The following is a 24,652-nucleotide window of genomic DNA, read 5'->3' on the forward strand; positions in this document are numbered from 1 at the left end:
GCTCTACTAGGAATCCTAGACGGCAAGTGAGCCGCAGGTGGGCAGAGGGAACGTTTCAAGGACATCCTCAAAGCCTCCTTGATAAAGTGCAACATCCCCACCGACACCTGAGCACCTCGATCTCGCCGCCGAGAACATGCAGAAAACAAGCGCAAGCAGCGGAAGGAGCGTGCGGCAAACCAGACTCCCCACCCACCCTTTCCTTCAACCACTGTCTGCCCCAGCTGTGACAGAGACTGTAATTCCTGTATTGGACTGAACAGCCACCTGAGAACTCACTTTTCGAGTGGAAGCAAGTCTTCCTCGATTTCGAGGGGCTGCCTCTGGTGATGACTGGAGCAGTGGTTAATCACTCCCATCCACCACGTGACCCCGCGGCCCAATCCGCTCACTAGAGCAGCTGTCAATCACACGCAACCGCAGCCAGCCATGTCCAAGCACAAGGTGGTGCAATTCATCAGTTCCAACACCAGCAGCAGAGTGGCACAGCGGAAGCGTGCTGGGCCCATAACCCAGAGGTCGATGGATCGAAACCATCCTCTGCTAAAGGCAACTTTTAATGTGGTTGCAGCCAACACTTGCACTGCAACTAATCCCAGCCTTGACAAGGATGCATCTCTAAAATCATTCTCTTTCAATTAATTTGAGGAGCTTTGGCTGATAGAGCACACTCATAAAATATGAGCTTGATATTAAAAGTCTTATTGTTTCCTCTTCTTTTACTAAATAAGTTTTGCTGATCTGCAAGCAAATCGGAATATGATGCTGTGGCAATAACTGGGATCTGGCTCAAAGGGCAGGCGTGGGCCGTAAATATAGCTGGATATCGGGTGTACATGAATGGTAGCAGTTGAGGTGGCAGTATTGGTTAAGGACAATGTTAGTGTTGACGAGAGAGGATGTCCTGTAAATATTGCAGGATACAGGCTGTTGGGCCTTCGGCCGCCGGAGGAAGACAGTGTTCCAAGATCAGGCCTTCAAATCTGGCACCAAGCTCATGGTATACAGGGCTGTAGTGATATCCGGCCTCCTGGGTGGCTCAGAGACATGGACCATATACAGCAATCACCTCAAATCGCTGGAGAAATACCACAACATCCTGCAAATCCCCTGGGAGGATAGACGCTTCAACGTCAGTGCTCTCGATCAAGCCAACATCCCCAGCATCGAAGCACTGACCACACTCGACCAGCTCCATTGGGCGGGCCACATTGTCCGCATTCTCGACACAAGACTCCCAAAACAAGCGCTCTACTAGGAATCCTACACGGCAAGTGAGCCGCAGGTGGGCAGAGGGAACGTTTCAAGGACATCCTCAAAGCCTCCTTGATAAAGTGCAACATCCCCACCGACACCTGGGAATCTCTTGCCAAAGAGCGCCCTAAGTGGAGGAAGAGCATCCGGGAGGGCGCTGAGCACCTCGAGTCTCGCCGCCGAGAACATGCAGAAAACAAGCGCAGGCAGCGGAAGGAGCGTGCGGCAAACCAGACTCCCCACCCACCCTTTCCTTTAACCACTGTCTGCCCCAGCTGTGACAGAGACTGTAATTCCTGTATTGGACTGAACAGCCACCTGAGAACTCACTTTTAGAGTGGAAGCAAGTCTTCCTCGATTTCGAGGGGCTGCCTCTGGTGATGACTGGAGCAGTGGTTAATCACGCCCATCCACCACGTGACCCCGCGGCCCAATCCGCTCACTAGAGCAGCTGTCAATCACACGCAACCGCAGCCAGCCATGTCCAAGCACAAGGAGGTGCAATTCATCAGTTCCAACACCAGCAGCAGAGTGGCGCAGCGGAAGCGTGCTGGGCCCATAACCCAGAGGTTGATGGATCGAAACCATCCTCTGCTAAAGGCAACTTTTAATGTGGTTGCAGCCAACACTTGCACTGCAACTAATCCCAGCCTTGACAAGGATGCATCTCTCAAATCATTCTCTTTCAATTAATTTGAGGAGCTTTGGCTGACAGAGCACACTCATAAAATATGAGCTTGATATTAAAAGTCTTATTGTTTCCTCTTCTTTTACTAAATAAGTTTGCTGATCTGCAAGCAAATCGTAATATGATGCTGTGGCAATAACTGGGATCTGGCTCAAAGGGCAGGCGTGGGCCGTAAATATAGCTGGATATCGGGTGTACATGAATGGTAGCAGTTGGGGTGGCAGTATTGGTTAAGGACAATGTTAGTGTTGACGAGAGAGGATGTCCTGTAAATATTGCAGGATACAGGCTGTTGGGCCTTCGGCCGCCGGAGGTAGACAGTGTTCCAAGATCAGGCCTTCAAATCTGGCACCAAGCTCATGGTATACAGGGCTGTAGTGATATCCGGCCTCCTGGGTGGCTCAGAGACATGGACCATATACAGCAATCACCTCAAATCGCTGGAGAAATACCACAACATCCTGCAAATCCCCTGGGAGGATAGACGCTTCAACGTCAGTGCTCTCGATCAAGCCAACATCCCCAGCATCGAAGCACTGACCACACTCGACCAGCTCCATTGGGCGGGCCACATTGTCCGCATTCTCGACACAAGACTCCCAAAACAAGCGCTCTACTAGGAATCCTACACGGCAAGTGAGCCGCAGGTGGGCAGAGGGAACGTTTCAAGGACATCCTCAAAGCCTCCTTGATAAAGTGCAACATCCCCACCGACACCTGGGAATCTCTTGCCAAAGAGCGCCCTAAGTGGAGGAAGAGCATCCGGGAGGGCGCTGAGCACCTCGAGTCTCGCCGCCGAGAACATGCAGAAAACAAGCGCAGGCAGCGGAAGGAGCGTGCGGCAAACCAGACTCCCCACCCACCCTTTCCTTTAACCACTGTCTGCCCCAGCTGTGACAGAGACTGTAATTCCTGTATTGGACTGAACAGCCACCTGAGAACTCACTTTTAGAGTGGAAGCAAGTCTTCCTCGATTTCGAGGGGCTGCCTCTGGTGATGACTGGAGCAGTGGTTAATCACGCCCATCCACCACGTGACCCCGCGGCCCAATCCGCTCACTAGAGCAGCTGTCAATCACACGCAACCGCAGCCAGCCATGTCCAAGCACAAGGAGGTGCAATTCATCAGTTCCAACACCAGCAGCAGAGTGGCGCAGCGGAAGCGTGCTGGGCCCATAACCCAGAGGTTGATGGATCGAAACCATCCTCTGCTAAAGGCAACTTTTAATGTGGTTGCAGCCAACACTTGCACTGCAACTAATCCCAGCCTTGACAAGGATGCATCTCTCAAATCATTCTCTTTCAATTAATTTGAGGAGCTTTGGCTGACAGAGCACACTCATAAAATATGAGCTTGATATTAAAAGTCTTATTGTTTCCTCTTCTTTTACTAAATAAGTTTGCTGATCTGCAAGCAAATCGGAATATGATGCTGTGGCAATAACTGGGATCTGGCTCAAAGGGCAGGCGTGGGCCGTAAATATAGCTGGATATCGGGTGTACATGAATGGTAGCAGTTGGGGTGGCAGTATTGGTTAAGGACAATGTTAGTGTTGACGAGAGAGGATGTCCTGTAAATATTGCAGGATACAGGCTGTTGGGCCTTCGGCCGCCGGAGGTAGACAGTGTTCCAAGATCAGGCCTTCAAATCTGGCACCAAGCTCATGGTATACAGGGCTGTAGTGATATCCGGCCTCCTGGGTGGCTCAGAGACATGGACCATATACAGCAATCACCTCAAATCGCTGGAGAAATACCACAACATCCTGCAAATCCCCTGGGAGGATAGACGCTTCAACGTCAGTGCTCTCGATCAAGCCAACATCCCCAGCATCGAAGCACTGACCACACTCGACCAACTCCATTGGGCGGGCCACATTGTCCGCATTCTTAACACAAGACTCCAAAAACAAGCGCTCTACTAGGAATCCTACACGGCAAGTGAGCCGCAGGTGGGAAGAGGGAACGTTTCAAGGACATCCTCAAAGCCTCCTTGATAAAGTGCAACATCCCCACCGACACCTGGGAATCTCTTGCCAAAGAGCGCCCTAAGTGGAGGAAGAGCATCCGGGAGGGCGCTGAGCACCTCGAGTCTCGCCGCCGAGAACATGCAGAAAACAAGCGCAAGCAGCGGAAGGAGCGTGCGGCAAACCAGACTTCCCACCCACCCTTTCCTTCAACCACTGTCTGCCCCAGCTGTGACAGAGACTGTAATTCCCGTATTGGACTGAACAGCCACCTGAGAACTCACTTTTCGAGTGGAAGCAAGTCTTCCTCGATTTCGAGGGGCTGCCTCTGGTGATGACTGGAGCAGTGGTTAATCACTCCCATCCACCACGTGACCCCGCGGCCCAATCCGCTCACTAGAGCAGCTGTCAATCACACGCAACCGCAGCCAGCCATGTCCAAGCACAAGGTGGTGCAATTCATCAGTTCCAACACCAGCAGCAGAGTGGCACAGCGGAAGCGTGCTGGGCCCATAACCCAGAGGTCGATGGATCGAAACCATCCTCTGCTAAAGGCAACTTTTAATGTGGTTGCAGCCAACACTTGCACTGCAACTAATCCCAGCCTTGACAAGGATGCATCTCTAAAATCATTCTCTTTCAATTAATTTGAGGAGCTTTGGCTGATAGAGCACACTCATAAAATATGAGCTTGATATTAAAAGTCTTATTGTTTCCTCTTCTTTTACTAAATAAGTTTTGCTGATCTGCAAGCAAATCGGAATATGATGCTGTGGCAATAACTGGGATCTGGCTCAAAGGGCAGGCGTGGGCCGTAAATATAGCTGGATATCGGGTGTACATGAATGGTAGCAGTTGAGGTGGCAGTGTTGGTTAAGGACAATGTTAGTGTTGACGAGAGAGGATGTCCTGTAAATATTGCAGGATACAGGCTGTTGGGCCTTCGGCCGCCGGAGGAAGACAGTGTTCCAAGATCAGGCCTTCAAATCTGGCACCAAGCTCATGGTATACAGGGCTGTAGTGATATCCGGCCTCCTGGGTGGCTCAGAGACATGGACCATATACAGCAATCACCTCAAATCGCTGGAGAAATACCACAACATCCTGCAAATCCCCTGGGAGGATAGACGCTTCAACGTCAGTGCTCTCGATCAAGCCAACATCCCCAGCATCGAAGCACTGACCACACTCGACCAGCTCCATTGGGCGGGCCACATTGTCCGCATTCTCGACACAAGACTCCCAAAACAAGCGCTCTACTAGGAATCCTACACGGCAAGTGAGCCGCAGGTGGGCAGAGGGAACGTTTCAAGGACATCCTCAAAGCCTCCTTGATAAAGTGCAACATCCCCACCGACACCTGGGAATCTCTTGCCAAAGAGCGCCCTAAGTGGAGGAAGAGCATCCGGGAGGGCGCTGAGCACCTCGAGTCTCGCCGCCGAGAACATGCAGAAAACAAGCGCAGGCAGCGGAAGGAGCGTGCGGCAAACCAGACTCCCCACCCACCCTTTCCTTTAACCACTGTCTGCCCCAGCTGTGACAGAGACTGTAATTCCTGTATTGGACTGAACAGCCACCTGAGAACTCACTTTTAGAGTGGAAGCAAGTCTTCCTCGATTTCGAGGGGCTGCCTCTGGTGATGACTGGAGCAGTGGTTAATCACGCCCATCCACCACGTGACCCCGCGGCCCAATCCGCTCACTAGAGCAGCTGTCAATCACACGCAACCGCAGCCAGCCATGTCCAAGCACAAGGAGGTGCAATTCATCAGTTCCAACACCAGCAGCAGAGTGGCGCAGCGGAAGCGTGCTGGGCCCATAACCCAGAGGTTGATGGATCGAAACCATCCTCTGCTAAAGGCAACTTTTAATGTGGTTGCAGCCAACACTTGCACTGCAACTAATCCCAGCCTTGACAAGGATGCATCTCTAAAATCATTCTCTTTCAATTAATTTGAGGAGCTTTGGCTGATAGAGCACACTCATAAAATATGAGCTTGATATTAAAAGTCTTATTGTTTCCTCTTCTTTTACTAAATAAGTTTTGCTGATCTGCAAGCAAATCGGAATATGATGCTGTGGCAATAACTGGGATCTGGCTCAAAGGGCAGGCGTGGGCCGTAAATATAGCTGGATATCGGGTGTACATGAATGGTAGCAGTTGAGGTGGCAGTATTGGTTAAGGACAATGTTAGTGTTGACGAGAGAGGATGTCCTGTAAATATTGCAGGATACAGGCTGTTGGGCCTTCGGCCGCCGGAGGAAGACAGTGTTCCAAGATCAGGCCTTCAAATCTGGCACCAAGCTCATGGTATACAGGGCTGTAGTGATATCCGGCCTCCTGGGTGGCTCAGAGACATGGACCATATACAGCAATCACCTCAAATCGCTGGAGAAATACCACAACATCCTGCAAATCCCCTGGGAGGATAGACGCTTCAACGTCAGTGCTCTCGATCAAGCCAACATCCCCAGCATCGAAGCACTGACCACACTCGACCAGCTCCATTGGGCGGGCCACATTGTCCGCATTCTCGACACAAGACTCCCAAAACAAGCGCTCTACTAGGAATCCTACACGGCAAGTGAGCCGCAGGTGGGCAGAGGGAACGTTTCAAGGACATCCTCAAAGCCTCCTTGATAAAGTGCAACATCCCCACCGACACCTGGGAATCTCTTGCCAAAGAGCGCCCTAAGTGGAGGAAGAGCATCCGGGAGGGCGCTGAGCACCTCGATCTCGCCGCCGAGAACATGCAGAAAACAAGCGCAGGCAGCGGAAGGAGCGTGCGGCAAACCAGACTCCCCACCCACCCTTTCCTTCAACCACTGTCTGCCCCAGCTGTGACAGAGACTGTAATTCCTGTATTGGACTGAACAGCCACCTGAGAACTCACTTTTCGAGTGGAAGCAAGTCTTCCTCGATTTCGAGGGGCTGCCTCTGGTGATGACTGGAGCAGTGGTTAATCACTCCCATCCACCACGTGACCCCGCGGCCCAATCCGCTCACTAGAGCAGCTGTCAATCACACGCAACCGCAGCCAGCCATGTCCAAGCACAAGGTGGTGCAATTCATCAGTTCCAACACCAGCAGCAGAGTGGCACAGCGGAAGCGTGCTGGGCCCATAACCCAGAGGTCGATGGATCGAAACCATCCTCTGCTAAAGGCAACTTTTAATGTGGTTGCAGCCAACACTTGCACTGCAACTAATCCCAGCCTTGACAAGGATGCATCTCTCAAATCATTCTCTTTCAATTAATTTGAGGAGCTTTGGCTGATAGAGCACACTCATAAAATATGAGCTTGATATTAAAAGTCTTATTGTTTCCTCTTCTTTTACTAAATAAGTTTTGCTGATCTGCAAGCAAATCGGAATATGATGCTGTGGCAATAACTGGGATCTGGCTCAAAGGGCAGGCGTGGGCCGTAAATATAGCTGGATATCGGGTGTACATGAATGGTAGCAGTTGAGGTGGCAGTATTGGTTAAGGACAATGTTAGTGTTGACGAGAGAGGATGTCCTGTAAATATTGCAGGATACAGGCTGTTGGGCCTTCGGCCGCCGGAGGTAGACAGTGTTCCAAGATCAGGCCTTCAAATCTGGCACCAAGCTCATGGTATACAGGGCTGTAGTGATATCCGGCCTCCTGGGTGGCTCAGAGACATGGACCATATACAGCAATCACCTCAAATCGCTGGAGAAATACCACAACATCCTGCAAATCCCCTGGGAGGATAGACGCTTCAACGTCAGTGCTCTCGATCAAGCCAACATCCCCAGCATCGAAGCACTGACCACACTCGACCAGCTCCATTGGGCGGGCCACATTGTCCGCATTCTCGACACAAGACTCCCAAAACAAGCGCTCTACTAGGAATCCTACACGGCAAGTGAGCCGCAGGTGGGCAGAGGGAACGTTTCAAGGACATCCTCAAAGCCTCCTTGATAAAGTGCAACATCCCCACCGACACCTGGGAATCTCTTGCCAAAGAGCGCCCTAAGTGGAGGAAGAGCATCCGGGAGGGCGCTGAGCACCTCGAGTCTCGCCGCCGAGAACATGCAGAAAACAAGCGCAAGCAGCGGAAGGAGCGTGCGGCAAACCAGACTTCCCACCCACCCTTTCCTTCAACCACTGTCTGCCCCAGCTGTGACAGAGACTGTAATTCCAGTATTGGACTGAACAGCCACCTGAGAACTCACATTTAGAGTGGAAGCAAGTCTTCCTCGATTTCGAGGGGCTGCCTCTGGTGATGACTGGAGCAGTGGTTAATCACGCCCATCCACCACGTGACCCCGCGGCCCAATCCGCTCACTAGAGCAGCTGTCAATCACACGCAACCGCAGCCAGCCATGTCCAAGCACAAGGAGGTGCAATTCATCAGTTCCAACACCAGCAGCAGAGTGGCGCAGCGGAAGCGTGCTGGGCCCATAACCCAGAGGTTGATGGATCGAAACCATCCTCTGCTAAAGGCAACTTTTAATGTGGTTGCAGCCAACACTTGCACTGCAACTAATCCCAGCCTTGACAAGGATGCATCTCTCAAATCATTCTCTTTCAATTAATTTGAGGAGCTTTGGCTGACAGAGCACACTCATAAAATATGAGCTTGATATTAAAAGTCTTATTGTTTCCTCTTCTTTTACTAAATAAGTTTGCTGATCTGCAAGCAAATCGGAATATGATGCTGTGGCAATAACTGGGATCTGGCTCAAAGGGCAGGCGTGGGCCGTAAATATAGCTGGATATCGGGTGTACATGAATGGTAGCAGTTGGGGTGGCAGTATTGGTTAAGGACAATGTTAGTGTTGACGAGAGAGGATGTCCTGTAAATATTGCAGGATACAGGCTGTTGGGCCTTCGGCCGCCGGAGGTAGACAGTGTTCCAAGATCAGGCCTTCAAATCTGGCACCAAGCTCATGGTATACAGGGCTGTAGTGATATCCGGCCTCCTGGGTGGCTCAGAGACATGGACCATATACAGCAATCACCTCAAATCGCTGGAGAAATACCACAACATCCTGCAAATCCCCTGGGAGGATAGACGCTTCAACGTCAGTGCTCTCGATCAAGCCAACATCCCCAGCATCGAAGCACTGACCACACTCGACCAGCTCCATTGGGCGGGCCACATTGTCCGCATTCTCGACACAAGACTCCCAAAACAAGCGCTCTACTAGGAATCCTAGACGGCAAGTGAGCCGCAGGTGGGCAGAGGGAACGTTTCAAGGACATCCTCAAAGCCTCCTTGATAAAGTGCAACATCCCCACCGACACCTGGGAATCTCTTGCCAAAGAGCGCCCTAAGTGGAGGAAGAGCATCCGGGAGGGCGCTGAGCACCTCGAGTCTCGCCGCCGAGAACATGCAGAAAACAAGCGCAGGCAGCGGAAGGAGCGTGCGGCAAACCAGACTCCCCACCCACCCTTTCCTTTAACCACTGTATGCCCCAGCTGTGACAGAGCCTGTAATTCCTGTATTGGACTGAACAGCCACCTGAGAACTCACTTTTAGAGTGGAAGCAAGTCTTCCTCGATTTCGAGGGGCTGCCTCTGGTGATGACTGGAGCAGTGGTTAATCACGCCCATCCACCACGTGACCCCGCGGCCCAATCCGCTCACTAGAGCAGCTGTCAATCACACGCAACCGCAGCCAGCCATGTCCAAGCACAAGGAGGTGCAATTCATCAGTTCCAACACCAGCAGCAGAGTGGCGCAGCGGAAGCGTGCTGGGCCCATAACCCAGAGGTCGATGGATCGAAACCATCCTCTGCTAAAGGCAACTTTTAATGTGGTTGCAGCCAACACTTGCACTGCAACTAATCCCAGCCTTGACAAGGATGCATCTCTCAAATCATTCTCTTTCAATTAATTTGAGGAGCTTTGGCTGATAGAGCACACTCATAAAATATGAGCTTGATATTAAAAGTCTTATTGTTTCCTCTTCTTTTACTAAATAAGTTTGCTTATCTGCAAGCAAATCGGAATATGATGCTGTGGCAATTATTGGGATCTGGCTCAAAGGGCAGGCGTGGGCCGTAAATATAGCTGGATATCGGGTGTACATGAATGGTAGCAGTTGGGGTGGCAGTATTGGTTGAGGACAATGTTAGTGTTGACGAGAGAGGATGTCCTGTAAATATTGCAGGATACAGGCTGTTGGGCCTTCGGCCGCCGGAGGAAGACAGTGTTCCAAGATCAGGCCTTCAAATCTGGCACCAAGCTCATGGTATACAGGGCTGTAGTGATATCCGGCCTCCTGGGTGGCTCAGAGACATGGACCATATACAGCAATCACCTCAAATCACTGGAGAAATACCACAACATCCTGCAAATCCCCTGGGAGGATAGACGCTTCAACGTCAGTGCTCTCGATCAAGCCAACATCCCCAGCATCGAAGCACTGACCACACTCGACCAACTCCATTGGGCGGGCCACATTGTCCGCATTCTTAACACAAGACTCCAAAAACAAGCGCTCTACTAGGAATCCTACACGGCAAGTGAGCCGCAGGTGGGAAGAGGGAACGTTTCAAGGACATCCTCAAAGCCTCCTTGATAAAGTGCAACATCCCCACCGACACCTGGGAATCTCTTGCCAAAGAGCGCCCTAAGTGGAGGAAGAGCATCCGGGAGGGCGCTGAGCACCTCGAGTCTCGCCGCCGAGAACATGCAGAAAACAAGCGCAAGCAGCGGAAGGAGCGTGCGGCAAACCAGACTTCCCACCCACCCTTTCCTTCAACCACTGTCTGCCCCAGCTGTGACAGAGACTGTAATTCCTGTATTGGACTGAACAGCCACCTGAGAACTCACATTTAGAGTGGAAGCAAGTCTTCCTCGATTTCGAGGGACTGCCTCTGGTGATGACTGGAGCAGTGGTTAATCACGCCCATCCACCACGTGACCCCGCGGCCCAATCCGCTCACTAGAGCAGCTGTCAATCACACGCAACCGCAGCCAGCCATGTCCCAGCACAAGGAGGTGCAATTCATTATTTCCAGCACCAGCAGCAGAGTGGCGCAGCGGAAGCGTGCTGGGCCCATAACCCAGAGGTCGATGGATCGAAACCATCCTCTGCTAAAGGCAACTTTTAATGTGGTTGCAGCCAACACTTGCACTGCAACTAATCCCAGCCTTGACAAGGATGCATCTCTAAAATCATTCTCTTTCAATTAATTTGAGGAGCTTTGGCTGATAGAGCACACTCATAAAATATGAGCTTGATATTAAAAGTCTTATTGTTTCCTCTTCTTTTACTAAATAAGTTTGCTGATCTGCAAGCAAATCGGAATATGATGCTGTGGCAATTATTGGGATCTGGCTCAAAGGGCAGGCGTGGGCCGTAAATATAGCTGGATATCGGGTGTACATGAATGGTAGCAGTTGGGGTGGCAGTGTTGGTTAAGGACAATGTTAGTGTTGACGAGAGAGGATGTCCTGTAAATATTGCAGGATACAGGCTGTTGGGCCTTCGGCCGCCGGAGGAAGACAGTGTTCCAAGATCAGGCCTTCAAATCTGGCACCAAGCTCATGGTATACAGGGCTGTAGTGATATCCGGCCTCCTGGGTGGCTCAGAGACATGGACCATATACAGCAATCACCTCAAATCGCTGGAGAAATACCACAACATCCTGCAAATCCCCTGGGAGGATAGACGCTTCAACGTCAGTGCTCTCGATCAAGCCAACATCCCCAGCATCGAAGCACTGACCACACTCGACCAGCTCCATTGGGCGGGCCACATTGTCCGCATTCTCGACACAAGACTCCCAAAACAAGCGCTCTACTAGGAATCCTAGACGGCAAGTGAGCCGCAGGTGGGCAGAGGGAACGTTTCAAGGACATCCTCAAAGCCTCCTTGATAAAGTGCAACATCCCCACCGACACCTGGGAATCTCTTGCCAAAGAGCGCCCTAAGTGGAGGAAGAGCATCCGGGAGGGCGCTGAGCACCTCGAGTCTCGCCGCCGAGAACATGCAGAAAACAAGCGCAGGCAGCGGAAGGAGCGTGCGGCAAACCAGACTCCCCACCCACCCTTTCCTTTAACCACTGTCTGCCCCAGCTGTGACAGAGACTGTAATTCCAGTATTGGACTGAACAGCCACCTGAGAACTCACTTTTCGAGTGGAAGCAAGTCTTCCTCGATTTCGAGGGGCTGCCTCTGGTGATGACTGGAGCAGTGGTTAATCACTCCCATCCACCACGTGACCCCGCGGCCCAATCCGCTCACTAGAGCAGCTGTCAATCACACGCAACCGCAGCCAGCCATGTCCAAGCACAAGGTGGTGCAATTCATTAATTCCAACACCAGCAGCAGAGTGGCGCAGCGGAAGCGTGCTGGGCCCATAACCCAGAGGTCGATGGATCGAAACCATCCTCTGCTAAAGGCAACTTTTAATGTGGTTGCAGCCAACACTTGCACTGCAACTAATCCCAGCCTTGACAAGGATGCATCTCTAAAATCATTCTCTTTCAATTAATTTGAGGAGCTTTGGCTGATAGAGCACACTCATAAAATATGAGCTTGATATTAAAAGTCTTATTGTTTCCTCTTCTTTTACTAAATAAGTTTTGCTGATCTGCAAGCAAATCGGAATATGATGCTGTGGCAATAACTGGGATCTGGCTCAAAGGGCAGGCGTGGGCCGTAAATATAGCTGGATATCGGGTGTACATGAATGGTAGCAGTTGAGGTGGCAGTATTGGTTAAGGACAATGTTAGTGTTGACGAGAGAGGATGTCCTGTAAATATTGCAGGATACAGGCTGTTGGGCCTTCGGCCGCCGGAGGAAGACAGTGTTCCAAGATCAGGCCTTCAAATCTGGCACCAAGCTCATGGTATACAGGGCTGTAGTGATATCCGGCCTCCTGGGTGGCTCAGAGACATGGACCATATACAGCAATCACCTCAAATCGCTGGAGAAATACCACAACATCCTGCAAATCCCCTGGGAGGATAGACGCTTCAACGTCAGTGCTCTCGATCAAGCCAACATCCCCAGCATCGAAGCACTGACCACACTCGACCAGCTCCATTGGGCGGGCCACATTGTCCGCATTCTCGACACAAGACTCCCAAAACAAGCGCTCTACTAGGAATCCTAGACGGCAAGTGAGCCGCAGGTGGGCAGAGGGAACGTTTCAAGGACATCCTCAAAGCCTCCTTGATAAAGTGCAACATCCCCACCGACACCTGGGAATCTCTTGCCAAAGAGCGCCCTAAGTGGAGGAAGAGCATCCGGGAGGGCGCTGAGCACCTCGAGTCTCGCCGCCGAGAACATGCAGAAAACAAGCGCAGGCAGCGGAAGGAGCGTGCGGCAAACCAGACTCCCCACCCACCCTTTCCTTTAACCACTGTCTGCCCCAGCTGTGACAGAGACTGTAATTCCAGTATTGGACTGAACAGCCACCTGAGAACTCACTTTTCGAGTGGAAGCAAGTCTTCCTCGATTTCGAGGGGCTGCCTCTGGTGATGACTGGAGCAGTGGTTAATCACTCCCATCCACCACGTGACCCCGCGGCCCAATCCGCTCACTAGAGCAGCTGTCAATCACACGCAACCGCAGCCAGCCATGTCCAAGCACAAGGTGGTGCAATTCATTAATTCCAACACCAGCAGCAGAGTGGCGCAGCGGAAGCGTGCTGGGCCCATAACCCAGAGGTCGATGGATCGAAACCATCCTCTGCTAAAGGCAACTTTTAATGTGGTTGCAGCCAACACTTGCACTGCAACTAATCCCAGCCTTGACAAGGATGCATCTCTAAAATCATTCTCTTTCAATTAATTTGAGGAGCTTTGGCTGATAGAGCACACTCATAAAATATGAGCTTGATATTAAAAGTCTTATTGTTTCCTCTTCTTTTACTAAATAAGTTTTGCTGATCTGCAAGCAAATCGGAATATGATGCTGTGGCAATAACTGGGATCTGGCTCAAAGGGCAGGCGTGGGCCGTAAATATAGCTGGATATCGGGTGTACATGAATGGTAGCAGTTGAGGTGGCAGTATTGGTTAAGGACAATGTTAGTGTTGACGAGAGAGGATGTCCTGTAAATATTGCAGGATACAGGCTGTTGGGCCTTCGGCCGCCGGAGGAAGACAGTGTTCCAAGATCAGGCCTTCAAATCTGGCACCAAGCTCATGGTATACAGGGCTGTAGTGATATCCGGCCTCCTGGGTGGCTCAGAGACATGGACCATATACAGCAATCACCTCAAATCGCTGGAGAAATACCACAACATCCTGCAAATCCCCTGGGAGGATAGACGCTTCAACGTCAGTGCTCTCGATCAAGCCAACATCCCCAGCATCGAAGCACTGACCACACTCGACCAGCTCCATTGGGCGGGCCACATTGTCTGCATTCTCGACACAAGACTCCCAAAACAAGCGCTCTACTAGGAATCCTACACGGCAAGTGAGCCGCAGGTGGGCAGAGGGAACGTTTCAAGGACATCCTCAAAGCCTCCTTGATAAAGTGCAACATCCCCACCGACACCTGGGAATCTCTTGCCAAAGAGCGCCCTAAGTGGAGGAAGAGCATCCGGGAGGGCGCTGAGCACCTCGAGTCTCGCCGCCGAGAACATGCAGAAAACAAGCGCAGGCAGCGGAAGGAGCGTGCGGCAAACCAGACTCCCCACCCACCCTTTCCTTTAACCACTGTCTGCCCCAGCTGTGACAGAGACTGTAATTCCAGTATTGGACTGAACAGCCACCTGAGAACTCACTTTTCGAGTGGAAGCAAGTCTTCCTCGATTTCGAGGGGCTGCCTCTGGTGATGACTGGAGCAGTGGTTAATCACTCCCATCCACCACGTGACCCCGCGGCCCAATCCGCTCACTAGAGCAGCTGTCAATCACACGCAACCGCAGCCAGCCATGTCCAAGCACAAGGTGGTGCAATTCATTAATTCCAACACCAGCAGCAGAGTGGCGCAGCGGAAGCGTGCTGGGCCCATAACCCAGAGGTCGATGGATCGAAACCATCCTCTGCTAAAGGCAACTTTTAATGTGGTTGCAGCCAACACTTGCACTGCAACTAATCCCAGCCTTGACAAGGATGCATCTCTAAAATCATTCTCTTTCAATTAATTTGAGGAGCTTTGGCTGATAGAGCACACTCATAAAATATGAGCTTGATATTAAAAGTCTTATTGTTTCCTCTTCTTTTACTAAATAAGTTTTGCTGATCTGCAAGCAAATCGGAATATGATGCTGTGGCAATAACTGGGATCTGGCTCAAAGGGCAGGCGTGGGCCGTAAATATAGCTGGATATCGGGTGTACATGAATGGTAGCAGTTGAGGTGGCAGTATTGGTTAAGGACAATGTTAGTGTTGACGAGAGAGGATGTCCTGTAAATATTGCAGGATACAGGCTGTTGGGCCTTCGGCCGCCGGAGGAAGACAGTGTTCCAAGATCAGGCCTTCAAATCTGGCACCAAGCTCATGGTATACAGGGCTGTAGTGATATCCGGCCTCCTGGGTGGCTCAGAGACATGGACCATATACAGCAATCACCTCAAATCGCTGGAGAAATACCACAACATCCTGCAAATCCCCTGGGAGGATAGACGCTTCAACGTCAGTGCTCTCGATCAAGCCAACATCCCCAGCATCGAAGCACTGACCACACTCGACCAGCTCCATTGGGCGGGCCACATTGTCCGCATTCTCGACACAAGACTCCCAAAACAAGCGCTCTACTAGGAATCCTACACGGCAAGTGAGCCGCAGGTGGGCAGAGGAAACGTTTCAAGGACATCCTCAAAGCCTCCTTGATAAAGTGCAACATCCCCACCGACACCTGGGAATCTCTTGCCAAAGAGCGCCCTAAGTGGAGGAAGAGCATCCGGGAGGGCGCTGAGCACCTCGAGTCTCGCCGCCGAGAACATGCAGAAAACAAGCGCAGGCAGCGGAAGGAGCGTGCGGCAAACCAGACTCCCCACCCACCCTTTCCTTTAACCACTGTCTGCCCCAGCTGTGACAGAGACTGTAATTCCTGTATTGGACTGAACAGCCACCTGAGAACTCACTTTTAGAGTGGAAGCAAGTCTTCCTCGATTTCGAGGGGCTGCCTCTGGTGATGACTGGAGCAGTGGTTAATCACGCCCATCCACCACGTGACCCCGCGGCCCAATCCGCTCACTAGAGCAGCTGTCAATCACACGCAACCGCAGCCAGCCATGTCCAAGCACAAGGAGGTGCAATTCATCAGTTCCAACACCAGCAGCAGAGTGGCGCAGCGGAAGCGTGCTGGGCCCATAACCCAGAGGTCGATGGATCGAAACCATCCTCTGCTAAAGGCAACTTTTAATGTGGTTGCAGCCAACACTTGCACTGCAACTAATCCCAGCCTTGACAAGGATGCATCTCTAAAATCATTCTCTTTCAATTAATTTGAGGAGCTTTGGCTGATAGAGCACACTCATAAAATATGAGCTTGATATTAAAAGTCTTATTGTTTCCTCTTCTTTTACTAAATAAGTTTTGCTGATCTGCAAGCAAATCGGAATATGATGCTGTGGCAATAACTGGGATCTGGCTCAAAGGGCAGGCGTGGGCCGTAAATATAGCTGGATATCGGGTGTACATGAATGGTAGCAGTTGGGGTGGCAGTGTTGGTTAAGGACAATGTTAGTGTTGACGAGAGAGGATGTCCTGTAAATATTGCAGGATACAGGCTGTTGGGCCTTCGGCCGCCGGAGGAAGACAGTGTTCCAAGATCAGGCCTTCAAATCTGGCACCAAGCTCATGGTATACAGGGCTGTAGTGATATCCGGCCTCCTGGGTGGCTCAGAGACATGGACCATATACAGCAATCACCTCAAATCGCTGGAGAAATACCACAACATCCTGCAAATCCCCTGGGAGGATAGACGCTTCAACGTCAGTGCTCTCGATCAAGCCAACATCCCCAGCATCGAAGCACTGACCACACTCGACCAGCTCCATTGGGCGGGCCACATTGTCCGCATTCTCGACACAAGACTCCCAAAACAAGCGCTCTACTAGGAATCCTAGACGGCAAGTGAGCCGCAGGTGGGCAGAGGGAACGTTTCAAGCACATCCTCAAAGCCTCCTTGATAAAGTGCAACATCCCCACCGACACCTGGGAATCTCTTGCCAAAGAGCGCCCTAAGTGGAGGAAGAGCATCCGGGAGGGCGCTGAGCACCTCGAGTCTCGCCGCCGAGAACATGCAGAAAACAAGCGCAGGCAGCGGAAGGAGCGTGCGGCAAACCAGACTCCCCACCCACCCTTTCCTTTAACCACTGTCTGCCCCAGCTGTGACAGAGACTGTAATTCCTGTATTGGACTGAACAGCCACCTGAGAACTCACTTTTAGAGTGGAAGCAAGTCTTCCTCGATTTCGAGGGGCTGCCTCTGGTGATGACTGGAGCAGTGGTTAATCACGCCCATCCACCACGTGACCCCGCGGCCCAATCCGCTCACTAGAGCAGCTGTCAATCACACGCAACCGCAGCCAGCCATGTCCAAGCACAAGGAGGTGCAATTCATCAGTTCCAACACCAGCAGCAGAGTGGCGCAGCGGAAGCGTGGGGGGCCCATAACCCAGAGGTCGATGGATCGAAACCATCCTCTGCTAAAGGCAACTTTTAATGTGGTTGCAGCCAACACTTGCACTGCAACTAATCCCAGCCTTGACAAGGATGCATCTCTAAAATCATTCTCTTTCAATTAATTTGAGGAGCTTTGGCTGATAGAGCACACTCATAAAATATGAGCTTGATATTAAAAGTCTTATTGTTTCCTCTTCTTTTACTAAATAAGTTTTGCTGATCTGCAAGCAAATCGGAATATGATGCTGTGGCAATAACTGGGATCTGGCTCAAAGGGCAGGCGTGGGCCGTAAATATAGCTGGATATCGGGTGTACATGAATGGTAGCAGTTGGGGTGGCAGTGTTGGTTAAGGACAATGTTAGTGTTGACGAGAGAGGATGTCCTGTAAATATTGCAGGATACAGGCTGTTGGGCCTTCGGCCGCCGGAGGAAGACAGTGTTCCAAGATCAGGCCTTCAAATCTGGCACCAAGCTCATGGTATACAGGGCTGTAGTGATATCCGGCCTCCTGGGTGGCTCAGAGACATGGACCATATACAGCAATCACCTCAAATCGCTGGAGAAATACCACAACATCCTGCAAATCCCCTGGGAGGATAGACGCTTCAACGTCAGTGCTCTCGATCAAGCCAACATCCCCAGCATCGAAGCACTGACCACACTCGACCAGCTCCATTGGGCGGGCCACATTGTCCGCATTCTCGACACAAGACTCCCAAAACAAGCGCTCTACTAGGAATCCTAGACGGCAAGTGAGCCGCAGGTGGGCAGAGGGAACGTTTCAAGCACATCCTCAAAGCCTCCTTGATAAAGTGCAACATCCCCACCGACACCTGGGAATCTCTTGCCAAAGAGCGCCCTAAGTGGAGGAAGAGCATCCGGGAGGGCGCTGAGCACCTCGAGTCTCGCCGCCGAGAACATGCAGAAAACAAGCGCAGGCAGCGGAAGGAGCGTGCGGCAAACCAGACTCCCCACCCACCCTTTCCTTTAACCACTGTCTGCCCCAGCTGTGACAGAGACTGTAATTCCTGTATTGGACTGAACAGCCACCTGAGAACTCACTTTTAGAGTGGAAGCAAGTCTTCCTCGATTTCGAGGGGCTGCCTCTGGTGATGACTGGAGCAGTGGTTAATCACGCCCATCCACCACGTGACCCCGCGGCCCAATCCGCTCACTAGAGCAGCTGTCAATCACACGCAACCGCAGCCAGCCATGTCCAAGCACAAGGAGGTGCAATTCATCAGTTCCAACACCAGCAGCAGAGTGGCGCAGCGGAAGCGTGGGGGGCCCATAACCCAGAGGTCGATGGATCGAAACCATCCTCTGCTAAAGGCAACTTTTAATGTGGTTGCAGCCAACACTTGCACTGCAACTAATCCCAGCCTTGACAAGGATGCATCTCTAAAATCATTCTCTTTCAATTAATTTGAGGAGCTTTGGCTGATAGAGCACACTCATAAAATATGAGCTTGATATTAAAAGTCTTATTGTTTCCTCTTCTTTTACTAAATAAGTTTTGCTGATCTGCAAGCAAATCGGAATATGATGCTGTGGCAATAACTGGGATCTGGCTCAAAGGGCAGGCGTGGGCCGTAAATATAGCTGGATATCGGGTGTACATGAATGGTAGCAGTTGAGGTGGCAGTATTGGTTAAGGACAATGTTAGTGTTGACGAGAGAGGATGTCCTGTAAATATTGCAGGATACAGGCTGTTGGGCCTTCGGCCGCCGGAGGAAGACAGTGTTCCAAGATCAGGCCTTCAAATCTGGCACCAAGCTCATGGTATACAGGGCTGTAGTGATATCCGGCCTCCTGGGTGGCTCAGAGACATGGACCATATACAGCAATCACCTCAAATCGCTGGAGAAATACCACAACATCCTGCAAATCCCCTGGGAGGATAGACGCTTCAACGTCAGTGCTCTCGATCAAGCCAACATCCCCAGCATCGAAGCACTGACCACACTCGACCAGCTCCATTGGGCGGGCCACATTGTCCGCATTCTCGACACAAGACTCCCAAAACAAGCGCTCTACTAGGAATCCTACACGGCAAGTGAGCCGCAGGTGGGCAGAGGAAACGTTTCAAGGACATCCTCAAAGCCTCCTTGATAAAGTGCAACATCCCCACCGACACCTGGGAATCTCTTGCCAAAGAGCGCCCTAAGTGGAGGAAGAGCATCCGGAAGGGCGCTGAGCACCTCGAGTCTCGCCGCCGAGAACATGCAGAAAACAAGCGCAGGCAGCGGAAGGAGCGTGCGGCAAACCAGACTCCCCACCCACCCTTTCCTTTAACCACTGTCTGCCCCAGCTGTGACAGAGACTGTAATTCCTGTATTGGACTGAACAGCCACCTGAGAACTCACTTTTAGAGTGGAAGCAAGTCTTCCTCGATTTCGAGGGGCTGCCTCTGGTGATGACTGGAGCAGTGGTTAATCACGCCCATCCACCACGTGACCCCGCGGCCCAATCCGCTCACTAGAGCAGCTGTCAATCACACGCAACCGCAGCCAGCCATGTCCAAGCACAAGGAGGTGCAATTCATCAGTTCCAACACCAGCAGCAGAGTGGCGCAGCGGAAGCGTGCTGGGCCCATAACCCAGAGGTCGATGGATCGAAACCATCCTTTGCTAAAGGCAACTTTTAATGTGGTTGCAGCCAACACTTGCACTGCAACTAATCCCAGCCTTGACAAGGATGCATCTCTAAAATCATTCTCTTTCAATTAATTTGAGGAGCTTTGGCTGATAGAGCACACTCTTAAAATATGAGCTTGATATTAAAAGTCTTATTGTTTCCTCTTCTTTTACTAAATAAGTTTTGCTGATCTGCAAGCAAATCGGAATATGATGCTGTGGCAATAACTGGGATCTGGCTCAAAGGGCAGGCGTGGGCCGTAAATATAGCTGGATATCGGGTGTACATGAATGGTAGCAGTTGGGGTGGCAGTATTGGTTAAGGACAATGTTAGTGTTGACGAGAGAGGATGTCCTGTAAATATTGCAGGATACAGGCTGTTGGGCCTTCGGCCGCCGGAGGAAGACAGTGTTCCAAGATCAGGCCTTCAAATCTGGCACCAAGCTCATGGTATACAGGGCTGTAGTGATATCCGGCCTCCTGGGTGGCTCAGAGACATGGACCATATACAGCAATCACCTCAAATCGCTGGAGAAATACCACAACATCCTGCAAATCCCCTGGGAGGATAGACGCTTCAACGTCAGTGCTCTCGATCAAGCCAACATCCCCAGCATCGAAGCACTGACCACACTCGACCAGCTCCATTGGGCGGGGCACATTGTCCGCATTCTCGACACAAGACTCCCAAAACAAGCGCTCTACTAGGAATCCTACACGGCAAGTGAGCCGCAGGTGGGCAGAGGGAACGTTTCAAGGACATCCTCAAAGCCTCCTTGATAAAGTGCAACATCCCCACCGACACCTGGGAATCTCTTGCCAAAGAGCGCCCTAAGTGGAGGAAGAGCATCCGGGAGGGCGCTGAGCACCTCGAGTCTCGCCGCCGAGAACATGCAGAAAACAAGCGCAGGCAGCGGAAGGAGCGTGCGGCAAACCAGACTCCCCACCCACCCTTTCCTTTAACCACTGTCTGCCCCAGCTGTGACAGAGACTGTAATTCCTGTATTGGACTGAACAGCCACCTGAGAACTCACTTTTCGAGTGGAAGCAAGTCTTCCTCGATTTCGAGGGGCTGCCTCTGGTGATGACTGGAGCAGTGGTTAATCACTCCCATCCACCACGTGACCCCGCGGCCCAATCCGCTCACTAGAGCAGCTGTCAATCACACGCAACCGCAGCCAGCCATGTCCAAGCACAAGGAGGTGCAATTCATCAGTTCCAACACCAGCAGCAGAGTGGCGCAGCGGAAGCGTGCTGGGCCCATAACCCAGAGGTCGATGGATCGAAACCATCCTCTGCTAAAGGCAACTTTTAATGTGGTTGCAGCCAACACTTGCACTGCAACTAATCCCAGCCTTGACAAGGATGCATCTCTAAAATCATTCTCTTTCAATTAATTTGAGGAGCTTTGGCTGATAGAGCACACTCATAAAATATGAGCTTGATATTAAAAGTCTTATTGTTTCCTCTTCTTTTACTAAATAAGTTTTGCTGATCTGCAAGCAAATCGGAATATGATGCTGTGGCAATAACTGGGATCTGGCTCAAAGGGCAGGCGTGGGCCGTAAATATAGCTGAATATCGGGTGTACATGAATGGTAGCAGTTGGGGTGGCAGTATTGGTTAAGGACAATGTTAGTGTTGACGAGAGAGGATGTCCTGTAAATATTGCAGGATACAGGCTGTTGGGCCTTCGGCCGCCGGAGGAAGACAGTGTTCCAAGATCAGGCCTTCAAATCTGGCACCAAGCTCATGGTATACAGGGCTGTAGTGATATCCGGCCTCCTGGGTGGCTCAGAGACATGGACCATATACAGCAATCACCTCAAATCGCTGGAGAAATACCACAACATCCTGCAAATCCCCTGGGAGGATAGACGCTTCAACGTCAGTGCTCTCGATCAAGCCAACATCCCCAGCATCGAAGCACTGACCACACTCGACCAGCTCCATTGGGCGGGCCACATTGTCCGCATTCTCGACACAAGACTCCCAAAACAAGCGCTCTACTAGGAATCCTAGACGGCAAGTGAGCCGCAGGTGGGCAGAGGGAACGTTTCAAGGACATCCTCAAAGCCTCCTTGATAAAGTGCAACATCCCCACCGACACCTGGGAATCTCTTGCCAAAGAGCGCCCTAAGTGGAGGAAGAGCATCCGGGAGGGCGCTGAGCACCTCGAGTCTCGCCGCCGAGAACATGCAGAAAACAAGCGCAGGCAGCGGAAGGAGCGTGCGGCAAACCAGACTCCCCACCCACCCTTTCCTTTAACCACTGTCTGCCCCAGCTGTGACAGAGACTGTAATTCCTGTATTGGACTGAACAGCCACCTGAGAACTCACTTTTAGAGTGGAAGCAAGTCTTCCTCGATTTCGAGGGGCTGCCTCTGGTGATGACTGGAGCAGTGGTTAATCACGCCCATCCACCACGTGACCCCGCGGCCCAATCCGCTCACTAGAGCAGCTGTCAATCACACGCAACCGCAGCCAGCCATGTCCCAGCACAAGGAGGTGCAATTCATTATTTCCACCACTAGCAGCAGAGTGGCGCAGCGGAAGCGTGCTGGGCCCATAACCCAGAGGTCGATGGATCGAAACCATCCTCTGCTAAAGGCAACTTTTAATGTGGTTGCAGCCAACACTTGCACTGCAACTAATCCCAGCCTTGACAAGGATGCATCTCTAAAATCATTCTCTTTCAATTAATTTGAGGAGCTTTGGCTGATAGAGCACACTCATAAAATATGAGCTTGATATTAAAAGTCTTATTGTTTCCTCTTCTTTTACTAAATAAGTTTTGCTGATCTGCAAGCAAATCGGAATATGATGCTGTGGCAATAACTGGGATCTGGCTCAAAGGGCAGGCGTGGGCCGTAAATATAGCTGGATATCGGGTGTACATGAATGGTAGCAGTTGAGGTGGCAGTATTGGTTAAGGACAATGTTAGTGTTGACGAGAGAGGATGTCCTGTAAATATTGCAGGATACAGGCTGTTGGGCCTTCGGCCGCCGGAGGAAGACAGTGTTCCAAGATCAGGCCTTCAAATCTGGCACCAAGCTCATGGTATACAGGGCTGTAGTGATATCCGGCCTCCTGGGTGGCTCAGAGACATGGACCATATACAGCAATCACCTCAAATCGCTGGAGAAATACCACAACATCCTGCAAATCCCCTGGGAGGATAGACGCTTCAACGTCAGTGCTCTCGATCAAGCCAACATCCCCAGCATCGAAGCACTGACCACACTCGACCAGCTCCATTGGGCGGGCCACATTGTCCGCATTCTCGACACAAGACTCCCAAAACAAGCGCTCTACTAGGAATCCTACACGGCAAGTGAGCCGCAGGTGGGCAGAGGGAACGTTTCAAGGACATCCTCAAAGCCTCCTTGATAAAGTGCAACATCCCCACCGACACCTGGGAATCTCTTGCCAAAGAGCGCCCTAAGTGGAGGAAGAGCATCCGGGAGGGCGCTGAGCACCTCGAGTCTCGCCGCCGAGAACATGCAGAAAACAAGCGCAGGCAGCGGAAGGAGCGTGCGGCAAACCAGACTCCCCACCCACCCTTTCCTTTAACCACTGTCTGCCCCAGCTGTGACAGAGACTGTAATTCCAGTATTGGACTGAACAGCCACCTGAGAACTCACTTTTCGAGTGGAAGCAAGTCTTCCTCGATTTCGAGGGGCTGCCTCTGGTGATGACTGGAGCAGTGGTTAATCACTCCCATCGACCACGTGACCCCGCGGCCCAATCCGCTCACTAGAGCAGCTGTCAATCACACGCAACCGCAGCCAGCCATGTCCAAGCACAAGGAGGTGCAATTCATCAGTTCCAACACCAGCAGCAGAGTGGCGCAGCGGAAGCGTGCTGGGCCCATAACCCAGAGGTCGATGGATCGAAACCATCCTCTGCTAAAGGCAACTTTTAATGTGGTTGCAGCCAACACTTGCACTGCAACTAATCCCAGCCTTGACAAGGATGCATCTCTAAAATCATTCTCTTTCAATTAATTTGAGGAGCTTTGGCTGATAGAGCACACTCATAAAATATGAGCTTGATATTAAAAGTCTTATTGTTTCCTCTTCTTTTACTAAATAAGTTTTGCTGATCTGCAAGCAAATCGGAATATGATGCTGTGGCAATAACTGGGATCTGGCTCAAAGGGCAGGCGTGGGCCGTAAATATAGCTGGATATCGGGTGTACATGAATGGTAGCAGTTGGGGTGGCAGTATTGGTTAAGGACAATGTTAGTGTTGACGAGAGAGGATGTCCTGTAAATATTGCAGGATACAGGCTGTTGGGCCTTCGGCCGCCGGAGGAAGACAGTGTTCCAAGATCAGGCCTTCAAATCTGGCACCAAGCTCATGGTATACAGGGCTGTAGTGATATCCGGCCTCCTGGGTGGCTCAGAGACATGGACCATATACAGCAATCACCTCAAATCGCTGGAGAAATACCACAACATCCTGCAAATCCCCTGGGAGGATAGACGCTTCAACGTCAGTGCTCTCGATCAAGCCAACATCCCCAGCATC

The 24,652-nt window shown here is 51.4% G+C and overlaps 9 non-coding genes across 9 annotated transcripts; all 9 read left to right on the forward strand.

The window, feature by feature from the left end:
- Positions 1-9,605: 9,605 nt before the first annotated feature.
- trnam-cau (transfer RNA methionine (anticodon CAU)) lies at positions 9,606-9,677 on the forward strand. Its single transcript has one exon. It is a non-coding gene; the product is annotated as a tRNA-Met (tRNA).
- A 1,232-nt stretch (positions 9,678-10,909) lies between these two features.
- trnam-cau (transfer RNA methionine (anticodon CAU)) lies at positions 10,910-10,981 on the forward strand. The gene has a single exon. It is a non-coding gene; the product is annotated as a tRNA-Met (tRNA).
- A 1,232-nt stretch (positions 10,982-12,213) lies between these two features.
- On the forward strand, positions 12,214-12,285 carry trnam-cau (transfer RNA methionine (anticodon CAU)). The gene has a single exon. It is a non-coding gene; the product is annotated as a tRNA-Met (tRNA).
- A 1,233-nt stretch (positions 12,286-13,518) lies between these two features.
- On the forward strand, positions 13,519-13,590 carry trnam-cau (transfer RNA methionine (anticodon CAU)). Its single transcript has one exon. It is a non-coding gene; the product is annotated as a tRNA-Met (tRNA).
- Positions 13,591-14,823: 1,233 nt separating this feature from the next.
- trnam-cau (transfer RNA methionine (anticodon CAU)) lies at positions 14,824-14,895 on the forward strand. The gene has a single exon. It is a non-coding gene; the product is annotated as a tRNA-Met (tRNA).
- Positions 14,896-16,128: 1,233 nt separating this feature from the next.
- On the forward strand, positions 16,129-16,200 carry trnam-cau (transfer RNA methionine (anticodon CAU)). Its single transcript has one exon. It is a non-coding gene; the product is annotated as a tRNA-Met (tRNA).
- A 5,148-nt stretch (positions 16,201-21,348) lies between these two features.
- Positions 21,349-21,420, forward strand: trnam-cau (transfer RNA methionine (anticodon CAU)). The gene has a single exon. It is a non-coding gene; the product is annotated as a tRNA-Met (tRNA).
- A 1,233-nt stretch (positions 21,421-22,653) lies between these two features.
- trnam-cau (transfer RNA methionine (anticodon CAU)) lies at positions 22,654-22,725 on the forward strand. Its single transcript has one exon. It is a non-coding gene; the product is annotated as a tRNA-Met (tRNA).
- A 1,233-nt stretch (positions 22,726-23,958) lies between these two features.
- Positions 23,959-24,030, forward strand: trnam-cau (transfer RNA methionine (anticodon CAU)). The gene has a single exon. It is a non-coding gene; the product is annotated as a tRNA-Met (tRNA).
- Positions 24,031-24,652: the final 622 nt, after the last annotated feature.

Source organism: Pristiophorus japonicus, chromosome 7 (genome assembly GCF_044704955.1).
Source record: "Pristiophorus japonicus isolate sPriJap1 chromosome 7, sPriJap1.hap1, whole genome shotgun sequence".
Lineage (NCBI taxonomy): Eukaryota > Metazoa > Chordata > Chondrichthyes > Pristiophoridae > Pristiophorus > Pristiophorus japonicus.